Source organism: Alexandromys fortis, unplaced genomic scaffold (assembly GCF_014885135.2).
Source record: "Alexandromys fortis isolate MF-2015 unplaced genomic scaffold, M_Fortis_MF-2015_v1.1 scaffold_0, whole genome shotgun sequence".
Lineage (NCBI taxonomy): Eukaryota > Metazoa > Chordata > Mammalia > Rodentia > Cricetidae > Alexandromys > Alexandromys fortis.
Genome location: NW_026067949.1, coordinates 29,880,006 through 29,893,500, shown reverse-complemented (window position 1 = coordinate 29,893,500; position 13,495 = coordinate 29,880,006). Strand labels below are relative to the sequence as shown.

At 41.7% G+C, this 13,495-nt stretch overlaps 1 protein-coding gene and 1 long non-coding RNA gene across 2 annotated transcripts in view; both read left to right on the top strand.

The window, feature by feature from the left end:
- The window catches only part of Scfd2 (sec1 family domain containing 2), a 314,706-nt gene that overhangs the window by 182,758 nt on the left and 118,453 nt on the right, over nucleotides 1-13,495 (top strand). The gene's annotated exons all lie outside the window — the stretch shown is intronic.
- LOC126506352 (uncharacterized) overlaps nucleotides 12,191-13,495 on the top strand; it is a 53,643-nt gene continuing 52,338 nt past the window's right edge. The window contains exon 1 of the long non-coding RNA XR_007593201.1: nucleotides 12,191-12,264. This is a non-coding gene — a long non-coding RNA (uncharacterized lncRNA). The remainder of the gene's footprint in view (nucleotides 12,265-13,495) is intronic.

The following is a 13,495-nucleotide window of genomic DNA, read 5'->3' as shown; positions in this document are numbered from 1 at the left end:
CACATAGTAGTTTTGTCTGATTTGACAACAAATGTTAGTACATAGAACTTTTAAGCATTTCTTTCATACATTTTTCTGAAAACTTGAGAACTTGCCAGGCCTGGTGGCACACACCTTTAGTTCTACAACTAGGGAGACAGATATGAGTCTCCATGAGTTTGAGGCTAGCCTGAATTATATAGTAAATTTCAGTACAGCCTTTTTTTTTAAGTACTTTAATACTCACTGTCACTAATCTGACCCAGAAAGAAATAATGAAATTTGTATTAACATAAAAATGCACTTGTATTTCTACCCCCCCCCCCGTGTGTTTGTAAATTGTTGCTACTCATTTGCAAATTGCCAGCAGACTTTCAGGAAAGGAGTTTGCCTTGTCACAGTGACAGATGGTGAGCTATATGAAATTATAGACAATGGGCCTGGGGGGTCCTCTTTAATCACCCTGTCTGTGCCTGTCAGGAAAGCAAGGACACTGCCCAGGGCACTTCAGAGCTAGACCATTTTCCCAGCCCTTCTTCCCAGTTTTCTGAGACAGGGTCTTACTGTGTACCCCAGGCTGTCCTCACCTTTTCAATTGCTGAGGTTACAAGAGCGTGCTACCACGCCGAGCTCAGGACCAGCTCTTTCCTGTCAGTAGCTTCTGAGATTGTTTCATGGACTGGGTAAGCAAGAAGCAGCAGTGAGCAAAGCAGAAGAGCCCTGGAGGTTGGGAAGATGTGCAGCTTGAGAGGACGCACGTATGGAGCTCTTGAGTTTCCAGCATGCAGGGAAGCAAACCTGTGGCTTTTCTTCATTGGGCACAGATCCTCCTCGTAATACAGCCAGCTGGGAACTGAAGGACTCTATTCTAGCAGAGTCACATCCGTCAAATGTTTAGATTGACAGTTAATTCACTGCTATTTTTAACAGTAAAACATGCTCGGCTCAGGCTCACTTGACCAGCAGAATAGCTTCCCACTTTTACTGGTAGGAAAAATCTGGAAGACTGGAATCTGTCATTCTTCATTCCTTGCTTGTAGTTGCCTATACCCCAGTGGTTTAAGTTGGAAAGTTTACATCTCATTGAATCCCTTCTATCCTTCTTGCTGCACACCTGGCAGTATCAGTAGTTGTCACTGCTCTAAGCATCTGAGTAATGGAGTTTTCCAGGCATCTGGAAGGTTCTGGCTCTCACTGTGATTGGTAGGAGTACTTTCGGGTAGTGATGTGATAAAAATCTAATGGAGCTTTATAGCATTTTCTATCCTTTAACTTGAATCAAAGATGAGTGGAAATGGGTCCTGGTGTCTTGATTCCCTGTCGATTGCGTTGGGTGGGTTACTCAGTCTAGGGGTTGTAACCCACCCTGCAATCAGTTATTCCAGGGTCTCGGAGGGGCGCTACCTGAAAGGGAATGAGCTAGGACAGAAGAATGAGGCTAAGCAGATTTGTCAAAGCCCCCTTTATTAGGATCATGGTTGCTGCTTATATAGCCCCTGAAGGGTAAGGAAACTGGACTCTTGCTGCGTGTTCCAGGTCACGTAGGCCAGGTTCGTCACGTAGGCCAGGAGGTAGGCCAAGAAGTCACAAGTTGCCACACCTGGTTCCCTGGATAGCTGGAATGTGAGGCGCGTTCCGCTAACAGATAAGTTAATTGGGTGTGGGGCAGGTTCTCTCAATAGAACATAATTATGGGTGTGGGGTCCCCTGCAGACCCCCAGGGTGATGGTTCCTGTAATGATTTTTAGGGGAGAAATGGCTCGTGACAATTCCCCTTTCACTTCATCACTGTCCTGGAACCTTCCATCATGCTATAGAAGGTCAGGTCTGAAACCCAGCTATAGTAATATAGTGGTATTTTATTTATGCTTTAATAAATAAAACTTGCCTGAAAATCAGAAGGGCAAAACTAAGCCACCAAGACGTCAGTCAGTGGTGGTGTACACCTTTAATCCCAGCATTTGGGAGACAGAGGCTGATGGATCTCTGTGAATTCAAGGCCACCTTGAGCTATACTAGATCAGTGCAGAAACAAATCCAGGTGGTTGTGATTCACACCTTTAATCCCAGCACTAGGGAGTCATACTTACGTCTTTGATCCCAGCACTACTGGAAATATAAAAGAGGGTAGAGAGCTGCTTCGTCTGCTTCATCTACTGTTGCCCAGCCTTGGTAGAGGTGAGACTTCTCTAGTGGCTGGCTGCTTTACTTTTATGGTTTTCAGATTGAACCCCAATATCTGCCTCTAGGTTTTTATTATTCGTGCTACATCCAGCCGCATTTTGAGTTCATGCTAAGCCATCTGCATTCACTGATGTTTTTTGTGCATTAGGCCTTGTGCTAGCTCCTGCCCTGGAAGAGCGACAATTGTCTCTAGCTCTGAGCAACTCTTCCTTTACATTAAAAAAAAAAAAAAAAAAAAAAAAAGCCCTTAAGAGTGGCAAACTCTGATGCTGAAAGCTGAAAGGCGCCTGGTATCTCAAAGAAAACCTGGGGGCAAGCAAGCCATATGGGGGGATCAGCAATAGGTTTAACAAAAATAATGTTTTTTTTTCTCCTAATAATGTTAGCTTCCTTAGGGAGGAAAGTGTTATGGAATTTTCCCACGTGGGGTCATCATCTGAGGTGAATGAGACATGGTCCTTGTGTTTAAGGAGAGTACAACATGGAGTTTTTCTGCACAAATTGAGTGGCTTTCTATTTAAATTTGACCATCTGTGTTAGCATTTCTAATGGAAATGCATTGCTCTTGAATAGTGAGTGACATCCTGAGGGAATATCCTGAGAAGATGCAAAGGTAAACATCGCTGTGTGTTGGCTGTGAGAAGTTGTGCTTTCACTGACACAATGGTGATTGTGAAGGAGCTGTCTGCCCATTGTGGGCTTCTTCCCCCAAGCTGTGCTTCCTAGACACTCCGGCAGTGCAGAGCATGCTCACTGCTTTGATGTGTTCTTGGTTTGGAAGTATCTATGCTATTTGGTATCAATTAAAGTAAAAATGTTTTTATGGACTAGCAGAAATGTTTGCTTTAGTGTTGATTTTCTCATTTTGTTATAAAATGGATGGCCCCATCTGTGCTTCATCTACACTTGGAAATAAAGATATTTTAAGTGCACAAATATGATTTGAGGATTTGGCTAACTTAGTGTAGTATTTATATGAGCAAGTATAGATTTCCCTTAAGAGGTGGCCACCCAGAAGGGCTCTGCCACCTTCCCCTTCTGTTCTGTCCCCTTTCTTTTTCTCATTTTATTTCTTTTATTCCTACAATAATAGAAGCTTCCCAAAGAGCCACCCAGCAGGGCTGAGGAGGAGCTCACAGGTTGGGTTAATCATATGTGCCACATTCACTGTGACCAAATAAGATACAGTGGAACCTGTGACCACATGAAGATTACAGAGTCCAAGCTGATATTCTTGAGGGTGGGGGGTGTGACTTAGGACCCGTCAGTGGTGCCAACTTACCAAAGACTTCCTTCTAACTGCTTCTGCCTTGCAGTTACCTAGACCAAAGTGTGGCCATTGAAATGAGGACAGTCAGAGTTAAAGCAACAGTAAACCTCTGACAGTGATGACTTCATATGGGTCAGGTGAAAACCTTTTTTGGAGGGGCTGAACCCAAGGGCAATGTCTAGAGGTCTTAAGACAGCCTTTTTACAAACCTACCCCCATGACTGCTACAGAAATGTACAGGCTATTTTAGTTTAAAGAGTCTGCTAACAGTATCAGCCCCAACTCAGTATATACAGCAGTCTTCAAATCAGTGTCTTAGCCTCCTGCCCGTGCACGTAGTCTTCATTCATCATACATGTAATAGCTATCTCCTTCCTGTTGCTGCCCCCAGCCTTGTCCCCTCCCCAAGTGAGTCATTCCGTGTTTTAAAGAGGACTTTAAATCTTTTTCCATGAAACAAGTTAGAGGAACAGGAGGCAGAGGGTTGCTGAGGACTAAGGCGCATCCCTGTATTGGTTACTCTTTTCATTTCCTGACAGGGGAAAGGCTTATTTTGCATTATATTTCAAGGTCACGCAGTTAATGATATTGGGGAAGGCATGCACGTCAGGCATCGTGGCAGGAGATGGAAGCAGCTGATCACATCAAATCCACACTCAGGAAGCAAAGGAAGATGAATGCTGGTGCTCAGTGCAGGTTCGTATTTTGTTTGGTCTGGACCCCAGCTGTGGACTGGCACAGCCAGCATTTATTCACTTTGGCAAACAACCGGAATCTGTCTAGTTATCCATCAACAATCGAGTATGAGCGATGAAGTTTTGGTGTGTGTGTATGAATACTATTCAGCTCTAGAAAGAATTGTAATCACAAAGTTTGCATGAAAATGAATGGACTTAGAATGTATGCTGTGAAGGGAGGCCATCCAATCTCAGAAAGAAAAGAACTGCATGATCGCCCTCATATGCAACACAAAGCCAATAATGTGGATATACTTGAAAATAAATGTCCCAGGGAGTACATTATAGCATGTAGAAAAGAAATAAAATAGTTTAAATATTAGAGGATGAGGGAGAATTTAGGGCTGCAATGAACAAGTTATGAAAGATGAAACAAAGATAGTTGTTTGTCTAGCTCTAACATGTCATGGGTTTTCATTTTGGTGGCAGATGATGATAATGATGCATGAGAGTAAGTTTGATAGTAGGCATGTAATATCCAGGGCGAAGTTCCACAGATTTCGAACGGATCTTCCAACTGTATAGATGTTCATTGAGATTTTGGATCTAGATAATTTTTGGTGTGTGATTTTTTTTATTCACATTTTTCAAAATAAAGTTTTAAATAAAAGTTTTAAAAGGACGTGAAGATAGGGGTTAAGGAGGGGATCCAAAGAATGCTAAAATAAGGAGTTGAAGTTGAATATGATCAAAATTCACTATATGAAATTCTCAAAGAATTAATAAGAATTGTTTTTAAAAAGAAATACATCATAAAGTGACAGAAAATAAATATTAAATTCATAATTTTAAATCCTATTTCTAAACTACTAGTGTAAGGACTAAATTACAGTGCAAGCTTTTCAATATTTCAAACTGAATGACAGTACCATACTCTGTACTACCTGCAAAACTTGTGAAATGTTAGACCAGGCATAGTGGCGCACGCCTTTAATCCCAGTACTCAGAAGGCAGAGGCAGCCAGTTCTCTGTGAGTTCTAGGCCAGCCTGGGATTCATAGTGAGACTCTGTCTCAAAAAACAAACAAACAAAAAAGCAAAAAACCCCAACCAAAACAACACCCTTGTGAAATGCCATCTAACTGTGACACATAGGAAATACTAAGTCGTGCATGCATAGGGAATAGTTTGAGAACTCTGCTTGCTTTGGGCTCTGTACACACCATCTTCTGGTAATGCAGTTAGCAGCCTAGGTGTGGCACTCATCTGCGCAGACTGTCCGCATTCACCCTTTCTGAACAGTGCACCTAACAACCTGTTGTCAGTCTAGCTGCACGCCCACCCCATCTTGAACAATAATAGGATTACAAGTTTCTCCTCCCCCTAAGGACATTTATTTTCTGCTACCCTACTTATGTCCAGGTAGAGAGTGGGAAGGCTGATCTGGCCTGAACTGGTTTGGGGTACATATGAAATAAGACAAACTGTGTCCTCAAAGTCAACTTCTAGGAAGAATCCTGTTTACCTTTTTATGTCTATGAAATCAGATGTATTATGTGCAGGGACATGTGAGCAGAGACTTGTTCTGTCCAAGACTGTCAATTAAAACACTGCCCAAAACACAGATTCCTTCTTCCTTTTGACCCCACTAAGAAAGCCCTAACCAGCTGGGCAGGTTAATCCCAGCACTTGGGAGGCAGAGACAGGTGTTTTGTTGTGAGTTCGAGACCAGGACAGGCTCCAAAACTACAGAGAACCCCTGTCTCGAGAAGAAAAAAGAAAGAAAGCCCTAAGCAATGACCTGGGGCTCTCTAGTACCTTCATTCATGTGACCCCACTGTCAACTATGACTATTTCTTTCTGATCTTTAAAACTACTTCACTGTGATAAAAATTGCTTTCATTCTTTCAGGGGGAGGAGAAAGATTGCTGAACACATCAGTGTGGTGCATCTGTACCCCCAGTGCTGGGAGAGGGCAGAAATAAAGGGATCACTGGAGTTTGCTGACTGACTTGCCAGCCTAACCACCCTGAGAGCACAGGGATCAGTGAGATTCTATCCCCAGAATCATATAGAATGACTGCCGTAAGGCACCCAGCATTGACCCCGACCTTAACTTGCAGCCCATACACACACGAACTTAGACACACACGTATGCAGGTCTGCTTTGTTTGTTTGTTTTTGTGTTTTAAATGCACTACCAGTTAGAAGAGGTGAAGGTGAAGACGTACTAAAGAAATGCACCGAACGTGGTTATGAATACACAAAAAAAGATAAAAGTCACAACAAGATCCTTTAAGCTTATTGATCTTGAGTTGGCAAAACAACTGCCTAGAAACCCCCCACAAGAAAAAAACACACACAAAAGAGAAACTAAGATTAATTAATAAATTAGAATTTGGGCTGAAGGGAAGGGAGAAGGGACTCGTGCCATAGCCCCATGTCCACTCATACAGCACCTTCCAAGTAGGGCCTGAGCTTCCCAGATTCCTGGAACCTCCGAAAGTGTCACAATACTTTCAGGGCTCACATCTCTTCACTGTTTCTTTTCCTGAAGCATGTTGGACTTCACTTGCCTTTGTATAGTGTTGAAATCCAGGACTCATTTAATTGGACTGAGAACGTAGCTCAGTGATAGGGTCATTGTCTGGTATGCACAAGATTGCAGGCTCAATCCTCAGTATCCCCAAAATTTCATTGAGGAATCACAAATCAATGAGAGATTTCAATTTCTCATCTTACACACTCATTTGGGGGGGGGGGGACTTTCAAATCGGAAGGAAGAAACATGGAGAAGTGAACTGGTTCAAAATCAGATAGAAAGTCATTGGAAAGGCTTTTCCTCCCTAGAGTCTACTTCAGAGTTTATACCATGTCTAAATGGTTGTCGAGCTCTCTGTGCAGAGGTTTCAAGATAATAAAACTTACATTATAAATTCAGTCTGTTGCCTATGATATACTAAGGAGGTATGGTGTGGCTTTCTTTCGTCTTTTGGATTACTTCCAACCTTCTAAAAGAAAAACTTGATCTATAGTTTTACCTGGACTCATTCCTTCAATTATCTAATAAATAATTTTCACAGTTCATCATGGCCAGACATTAGAAATAAAACAATAAGATTACCAAAGTTTCTACACAAACAATTTGTAATTGTTATTTTGTTGTTGCCTAATGGTAAGAAGGAAAACAACTCCTTTTTTTTTTTTAAAGCTAAACATTTCTTACGTACTATGTTCCTTTTGCTCATCTCTGACTTCTCCTATGAGAAGTTTGGCAGGAATGAATACCTCTGAAGGGAAAAAGAAAAGCTTTAAATGTACCAAAGGTTCTTCAGTAGAACCAGGTCTCCTAACTCCAGTGCTTACCCTTGTCTTTATGAGATTGCTCTCCCAGCTAGTATTTATGCTCTTTTCTTGCCTTCAGTTTGCTGTCTGGAAAACTTCAGTGGCTTCTATGGCACTATAGGTGCAAATATACAGACAGTATGTTATTGACTTCTTCTCACAAACTCGTTAAAGGTGGAGAAGTTTGTTTGGGATCCCAGCTTAGAGGCTATAGTCTGTGGTGGTAGGAAGACATGGCAGCTGGGACCTCGTTATCCACCATGGTGGGAGTGTGGGGAGCAGGACTTCACATGGTGTCGGTGAGAAAGCAGAGGCTAGAACCTAACCCAAGCTTGCAGATCCATCTTCAGGGCCTGTCCATGGCAGCCTAGATCCCATGTCTGAAACATCCCTCAGCCTTCTAAAACAGTGCCACCAGCTAGGAGCCAAGCGTTCAAACATGTAACCCTGTGCAACTAGGGAGGAATCATCTAAACAGAGGGGTTTTTTGTTTGTTTGGTTTTTGTACCCTCCCCCTACACACACTTCTGATTTAATGCTGGCTTCAAATAGCCTTAAAGGACCTGAACTTACAGATCTGGGCATATTTTCAAGGTTGGCTTATAGACACAGAACAGAACACCCTGTTCTTAATCCTTGTCACTAACAACTTTTATACATTCTGATCATTCAGTAAGAAGGAAAACCATATTTTTCTGTTTCTTCCATTCCCCATGCAGCTTTCTCTCAATAGCTAGCTTTCACTTGGTATCCTTTTGTAGGTCAATTCCTTTTCCAAACCTAAGATAGTATTTTTCTCACTCTCAGTAACAAGAAACTAGGGAGAAGGGTTTCTGAAAGCCTTACAAATCACTTGACAACATCCCCAGTGGCACTAACCATCATGTTCCGTAATACATGGACCTGTGACCCACTCCTCATTTTTCACAGGGATGCTGGCATCCTGTCATTGGCGTAGACTTGTCTCAGTGATGTTTTCCATCTGCTGGCTTGGCCCGTCGTCATAGAGTATCACCTGGATTTTGTCTTAATGGTCTCCAGGGCCAAGGTGAAGGCTCCACAGAATGACTACCATATTCATCTGCCTGCACAATTTACTTTTTAAAAAACAAAACAAAATTTTGCTGGGAAATTTTCTAGGCAAAGTCCAGAAAAAAGGTAGTCCTACTACCTCTCCTCCTTCTCCTTCCCCTACATCTTCAAATCCTGAGAAAGCTCAAACGTCACCTTCTCGAAGGAGTGCTTCCCAACACTTTCAGTTCTCTGGGAGCCCCTCGGGAGCCCAGTTCACAAGGTGGTATGCTGCTATTTTTCATTTGAGTCTTGTCTCTCCCACTGAACTATAAACTCTTCAAAGGAAAAGAGGCATTGTATCTTTTAAAGATCATAACATACAGTGTGTTTCCCTTCAGGAAATGATTTGCAAGTTTAGAGAACATTAATAATCTCTGTTAGTTGTAAACTAACCCTACAGGACTCGAACACATTGGAAGTTGCTGTAATTTAAACACAGCGGTTAAAAGTAGCTTCTCTTTTATAAAAAGTTAGGAGTGGAAAATTTAGTGTTTGAGAGGCTCATACCTTTTTCTAAGAAAAAAAACAATAAAAATTTAATATATTTTATTTAAAACTGACAAGATCTTTGAAACAATTCAATATCATTTAAGACTGACCTCAGACATTAATTGCTGAGATTCATCAATTAAATGGTTTAAGGTCATGCTTATTCTTTTTTTCTAATAACCTATCCCTATATTTAAACATAGCTCTGGGTGGTGGGTATGATTTTCTAATCATTTTTAATTGTTTTTATTGAGCTGTATATTTTTCTCTGCTCCCCTCCCTTTCTCTCCCCTCACCTTCTACCCTGTCTCATGATCCCCATGATCCCAGTTTACTCAGATCTTCTTGTCTTTTTCTACTTCCCATGTAGATTATATCCATGTAAGTTCATGCTTACTCTAAAATGGATTCCTGCTTTAATTGAAAGTTGCATATTATTTGTTCATCATATATATATATATATATATACATATATATATATATATATATTAGACTTTTAAAAAGCTCTGTTGTGGGACTGGAGATGTGGCATAGTTGTTAAACGCATACACTGCTCTTTTGGAGGGTCTGACTTTGGTTTCCAGCGTGCGCATCAGTATGGAGCTCCAGTGAGCTGCCTCTGGCCTCCAGGGCACCTTTCCACATGTGCACATGCCCACTCACAAGAACACACATGCACGTGTTTGCAATTATCTCTCTTCGTGTGTGTGAGTATTTTATCTGTTTGTCTGCCTGTGTACCACATGTGTGCCTATTGCCTGTAGAAGTCAGAAGATGCTGCCAGCTGTCCTGGGACTGGAGTTATAGAGAGTCGTGAGCTACCATGTGGGTCTGGGAATTGAACTTAGGACCCCTGGAAGAAGAGTCAGTGCTCTTAAATTCAGCCCGTACATATAATTTTTAATTTTATTTTTAAAATTAAAATATAATTACATTATTTCCCCCATTCCCTTTCCTCTTTCCAATCCCTCCCGTGTTTCTCACATACTTGCTCCATTTCAGTTCGTGCCCTCTTTCCTTTAACTGTTATTGTTACATATATGTGTGTATACATGAATACAAACCTGCTCCTTGCTCAGTCCATTTAGTGTTACTTGTGTATATATATGATTTCAGGACTGAACTCTATTATATAACCATGTAGTGGCTCATCCCTTGGGAAGTCTATCCTGTTCTTAGTATTCCTTAGTTACCTCTAGTTCTTTGTCAACATCTAGGCCTTGCCCCAGGATTTTCCCCTGCTTCCATGTTAGCATGTGTCTTGGTGTTGTACTTCTTCCGCTCTTGTTTAGGCAGCCATATTGTTGAGGTATCATGGGTAAAGCTTCCCTGTCATTTCTAGAAGTCACAAACTCATAGATTCTCTCTTTTACAGTCCCCCCCCACACACCATGTGTTTCCTTAGACTTAGGTGCAGCAGCCAGGTTGTACTGGGCACCTCATGATCAGTTGTTCTCCGTATTTTGTCCAGTTGTGGTTATCTGCAATGGTCTCTGTAACACAGAGAAATTTATTTTGTGATGAGTGAGAGCTATACTAATGTCTACATAAAAGAGTATTATTTAGAACACAGTTAGGACTTGTAGTGGTTTAGTAAAGTGGCAGGGGTAGGTTCTCCTCAAAGTTCCATGACCTCACTAGCCCTGGATATTTGACTAGGTTTCTAGTACCAGACACGATCCCTCCTGTTGAGTGGGCATTAAGAACAATCAGACAGTTATGGTTACCTCCCTGATATAGGTGCCTTTGGGATACCTTGCCATCATAGGAACCATAGTTGGATAGGACTATTGGTTGCTTCCATCCCTTGGAGGCATTCATAGCACTTTCTGGTACTACAAAACCTACTTTTCAGGGAAGGAGCTCTCAAGTTAGATCCAGCTTGGATCCTGCATCTGAAGTGCATGGCGTATTCTGCAATACAGGCCTATCTTCAACTATTGGGAGGCAACCAAAACAACAGCAATAGCCTATATTGTTTTGAGAGTTTCTTGAACTCCCTTGACGAATAATACTACATACATTAAGGATGTCAGTGGGGAAAGCCATAAGAAATCATATTACTTTTTATTCATTTCAAATTATATCTAATATATAAGCTTATATTTATATATATATATGTACATATATAGTGGAAACAAAGTGATCCCACTTTCACTAGTTTGTAGCCATATATTAGTTTGTAGGCTTCCCAAATTATCACACAGAGGCTTATATTAATTATAAATGCTTGTCCAGTAGCTCAGGCTTATTACTAACTAGCTCTTACACTTAAATTAAGCCATAATTCTTATCTATATTTAGCCACATGAATTGGTATCTTTTCTCAGTATAGCATTCTCATCTTGCTTCCTCTGCATCTGCCTGGCAACACCTGACTCTACCCTTCCTCTTCCCAGCATTCTCAGTTTGGTTGCCCTGTCTATACTTCCTGCCTGGCTACTGGCCAGGCAGTGTTTTATTCAACTGACAAATCTTTACAGTGAACAAGAGGATTGTTACACAGCATTAGTTAACACAGTTTTAACTAAATAGAGAAAGTCTATTTAAAAAGAAGAGGTCTGCCTCTTAGAGATGAGCATGGATAGTATAGGGAGGAATGGCAGTGTGATACAGCAGCAGTCTCAGAATGAAGAATAGCTGGGGAAAGTTGGACTTTCTTTCTTGACATTAAAACTTACCACACCAAATTTTCCTCAAAAGACAGGTTTTTCACACTGGCTCACAACCAAGCATACCTTACCCAGATGCCATGTTTAATGATAGCTTCTACCATTGAGATGAGTGGTCATGTGCCCCCTCCTCCTAGCAGGGAGACTGGGATCTGTGGCATCTAGGGGCCCAGGAGAAAGAGGACATTAGCACATTAGCACCCTGGTGAACAGCTATCTGGTTTTAACAGAGCTGGGAGCATCTCCCAGACAGCCTTGTTTCAGGACTGGGACTATGGGGATGTACTACAAGACACACACAAAGCCATTTAGACTTTTATTCTTTTATAGTGCTAGGAATTGAGTCCTGATCCTTGTGCGTGCTAACAAGCACTTCACCACCCCTTGATGGAGGTGGGTCTTGTATCTTATCTGTTGCTTTCATTGGTTAACTAATAAAGAAAACTGCTTGGCCTGATAGGACAGAATATTAGGTAGGCAGAATAGACAGAACAGAATGCTGGGAGAAAGAAGCTGAGTCAGGCAGTCGCCATGATTCTCCCACTCCAGACAGCCGCAGGTTAAGATCTTTCCTGGTAAGCCAGCTCGTGGTGCTACACAGAATATTAGAAATGGGTTAGATCAATATGAAGAGCTAACCAATAAGAGGCTGGAACTAATGGGCCAGGCAGTGTTCAAAAGAATACAGTTTCTGTGTAATTATTTCGGGTAAAGCTAGCCGGGTGGCGGGACGCAGCCCTCTGCTCCTCATCACAATAACTCCCAGCTTGCCGAGGGTATTGAAACCAGCAGATTTAGGCGCTTATAGATGGGAAATTAAAAAGACAGAGGGTGGTGCTGACAGTTTCCTAACCTTTCCCTGTGTCTGAAGACATTTCTAAAATGTCACCGAGCAAGGCTTGGAATGGTTTGCCTGTTGCCTGAAACAGTGACCTATTAAGACACCAGATGTGTATAAACTGGCTTCCACATCCACTCTAGACCTCATGACTTTCAGGGGATCACAGTCTGATTTCAAAGAGGATATCATCTAATTAATGTGAATTAGCACTAACAAGCACGGTACTGTTACAGATACATGAAAGGCCTTTGCAGTAAAGAAAAGTCATGAAATGACATGCTAATTTAGTGTGTGGGCACCGGAAGAGCCATTACCTATTCAAAACAGAGCTTGAGCAGGAGGAGCTGGTTGCTAATGGTTTTAGCGGGGGAGGAGAAGGCTACACTGCAATTCTTGGCTCTGGGGTAGGGTCAGCAAGATCAGTAGCCCAGCATTGACCTCTGTGTTTGGAGCCTCTGTGTTGACTCACCAGACTTTTACAGTTCCATGAGCCAAATAACAGAGAGGCAGACAGAGCTGTCTGTGCTGAACCTTAAGTCCGCGTCCTTGTTCCTTATGACCGTAAAGAGCATGGGATCCCATGTGGAGACTACCGTATTCATCCATATTAAATTAGAGTGACCACCAGAAAACCCACTGGGAAGACAGGGACTTGTGCCTGGTGGCACACCTGGGTGCTGTTATATATTCTTTAAGACTGACTTTTGATAAAAACTCCATGCCTAATCGAAAGAGGATTTTGGTGACTTCTATCAAACAGCAAGTTTATCCAACCCCGTTTTTTGAACCCAGATCTTCTGCTGATTCTGTGATGTGTCCTGCTTATAATCAAACCAAAACAACTCTTCCATATTAAGGAATACCTAATAATGATAGAAAATTATGGAGATAAACTTTTAATCAACTTTAACTTTTAAATCCCATCACCCAAAGATAATCACTATAAATATTTTGGTAAATATATA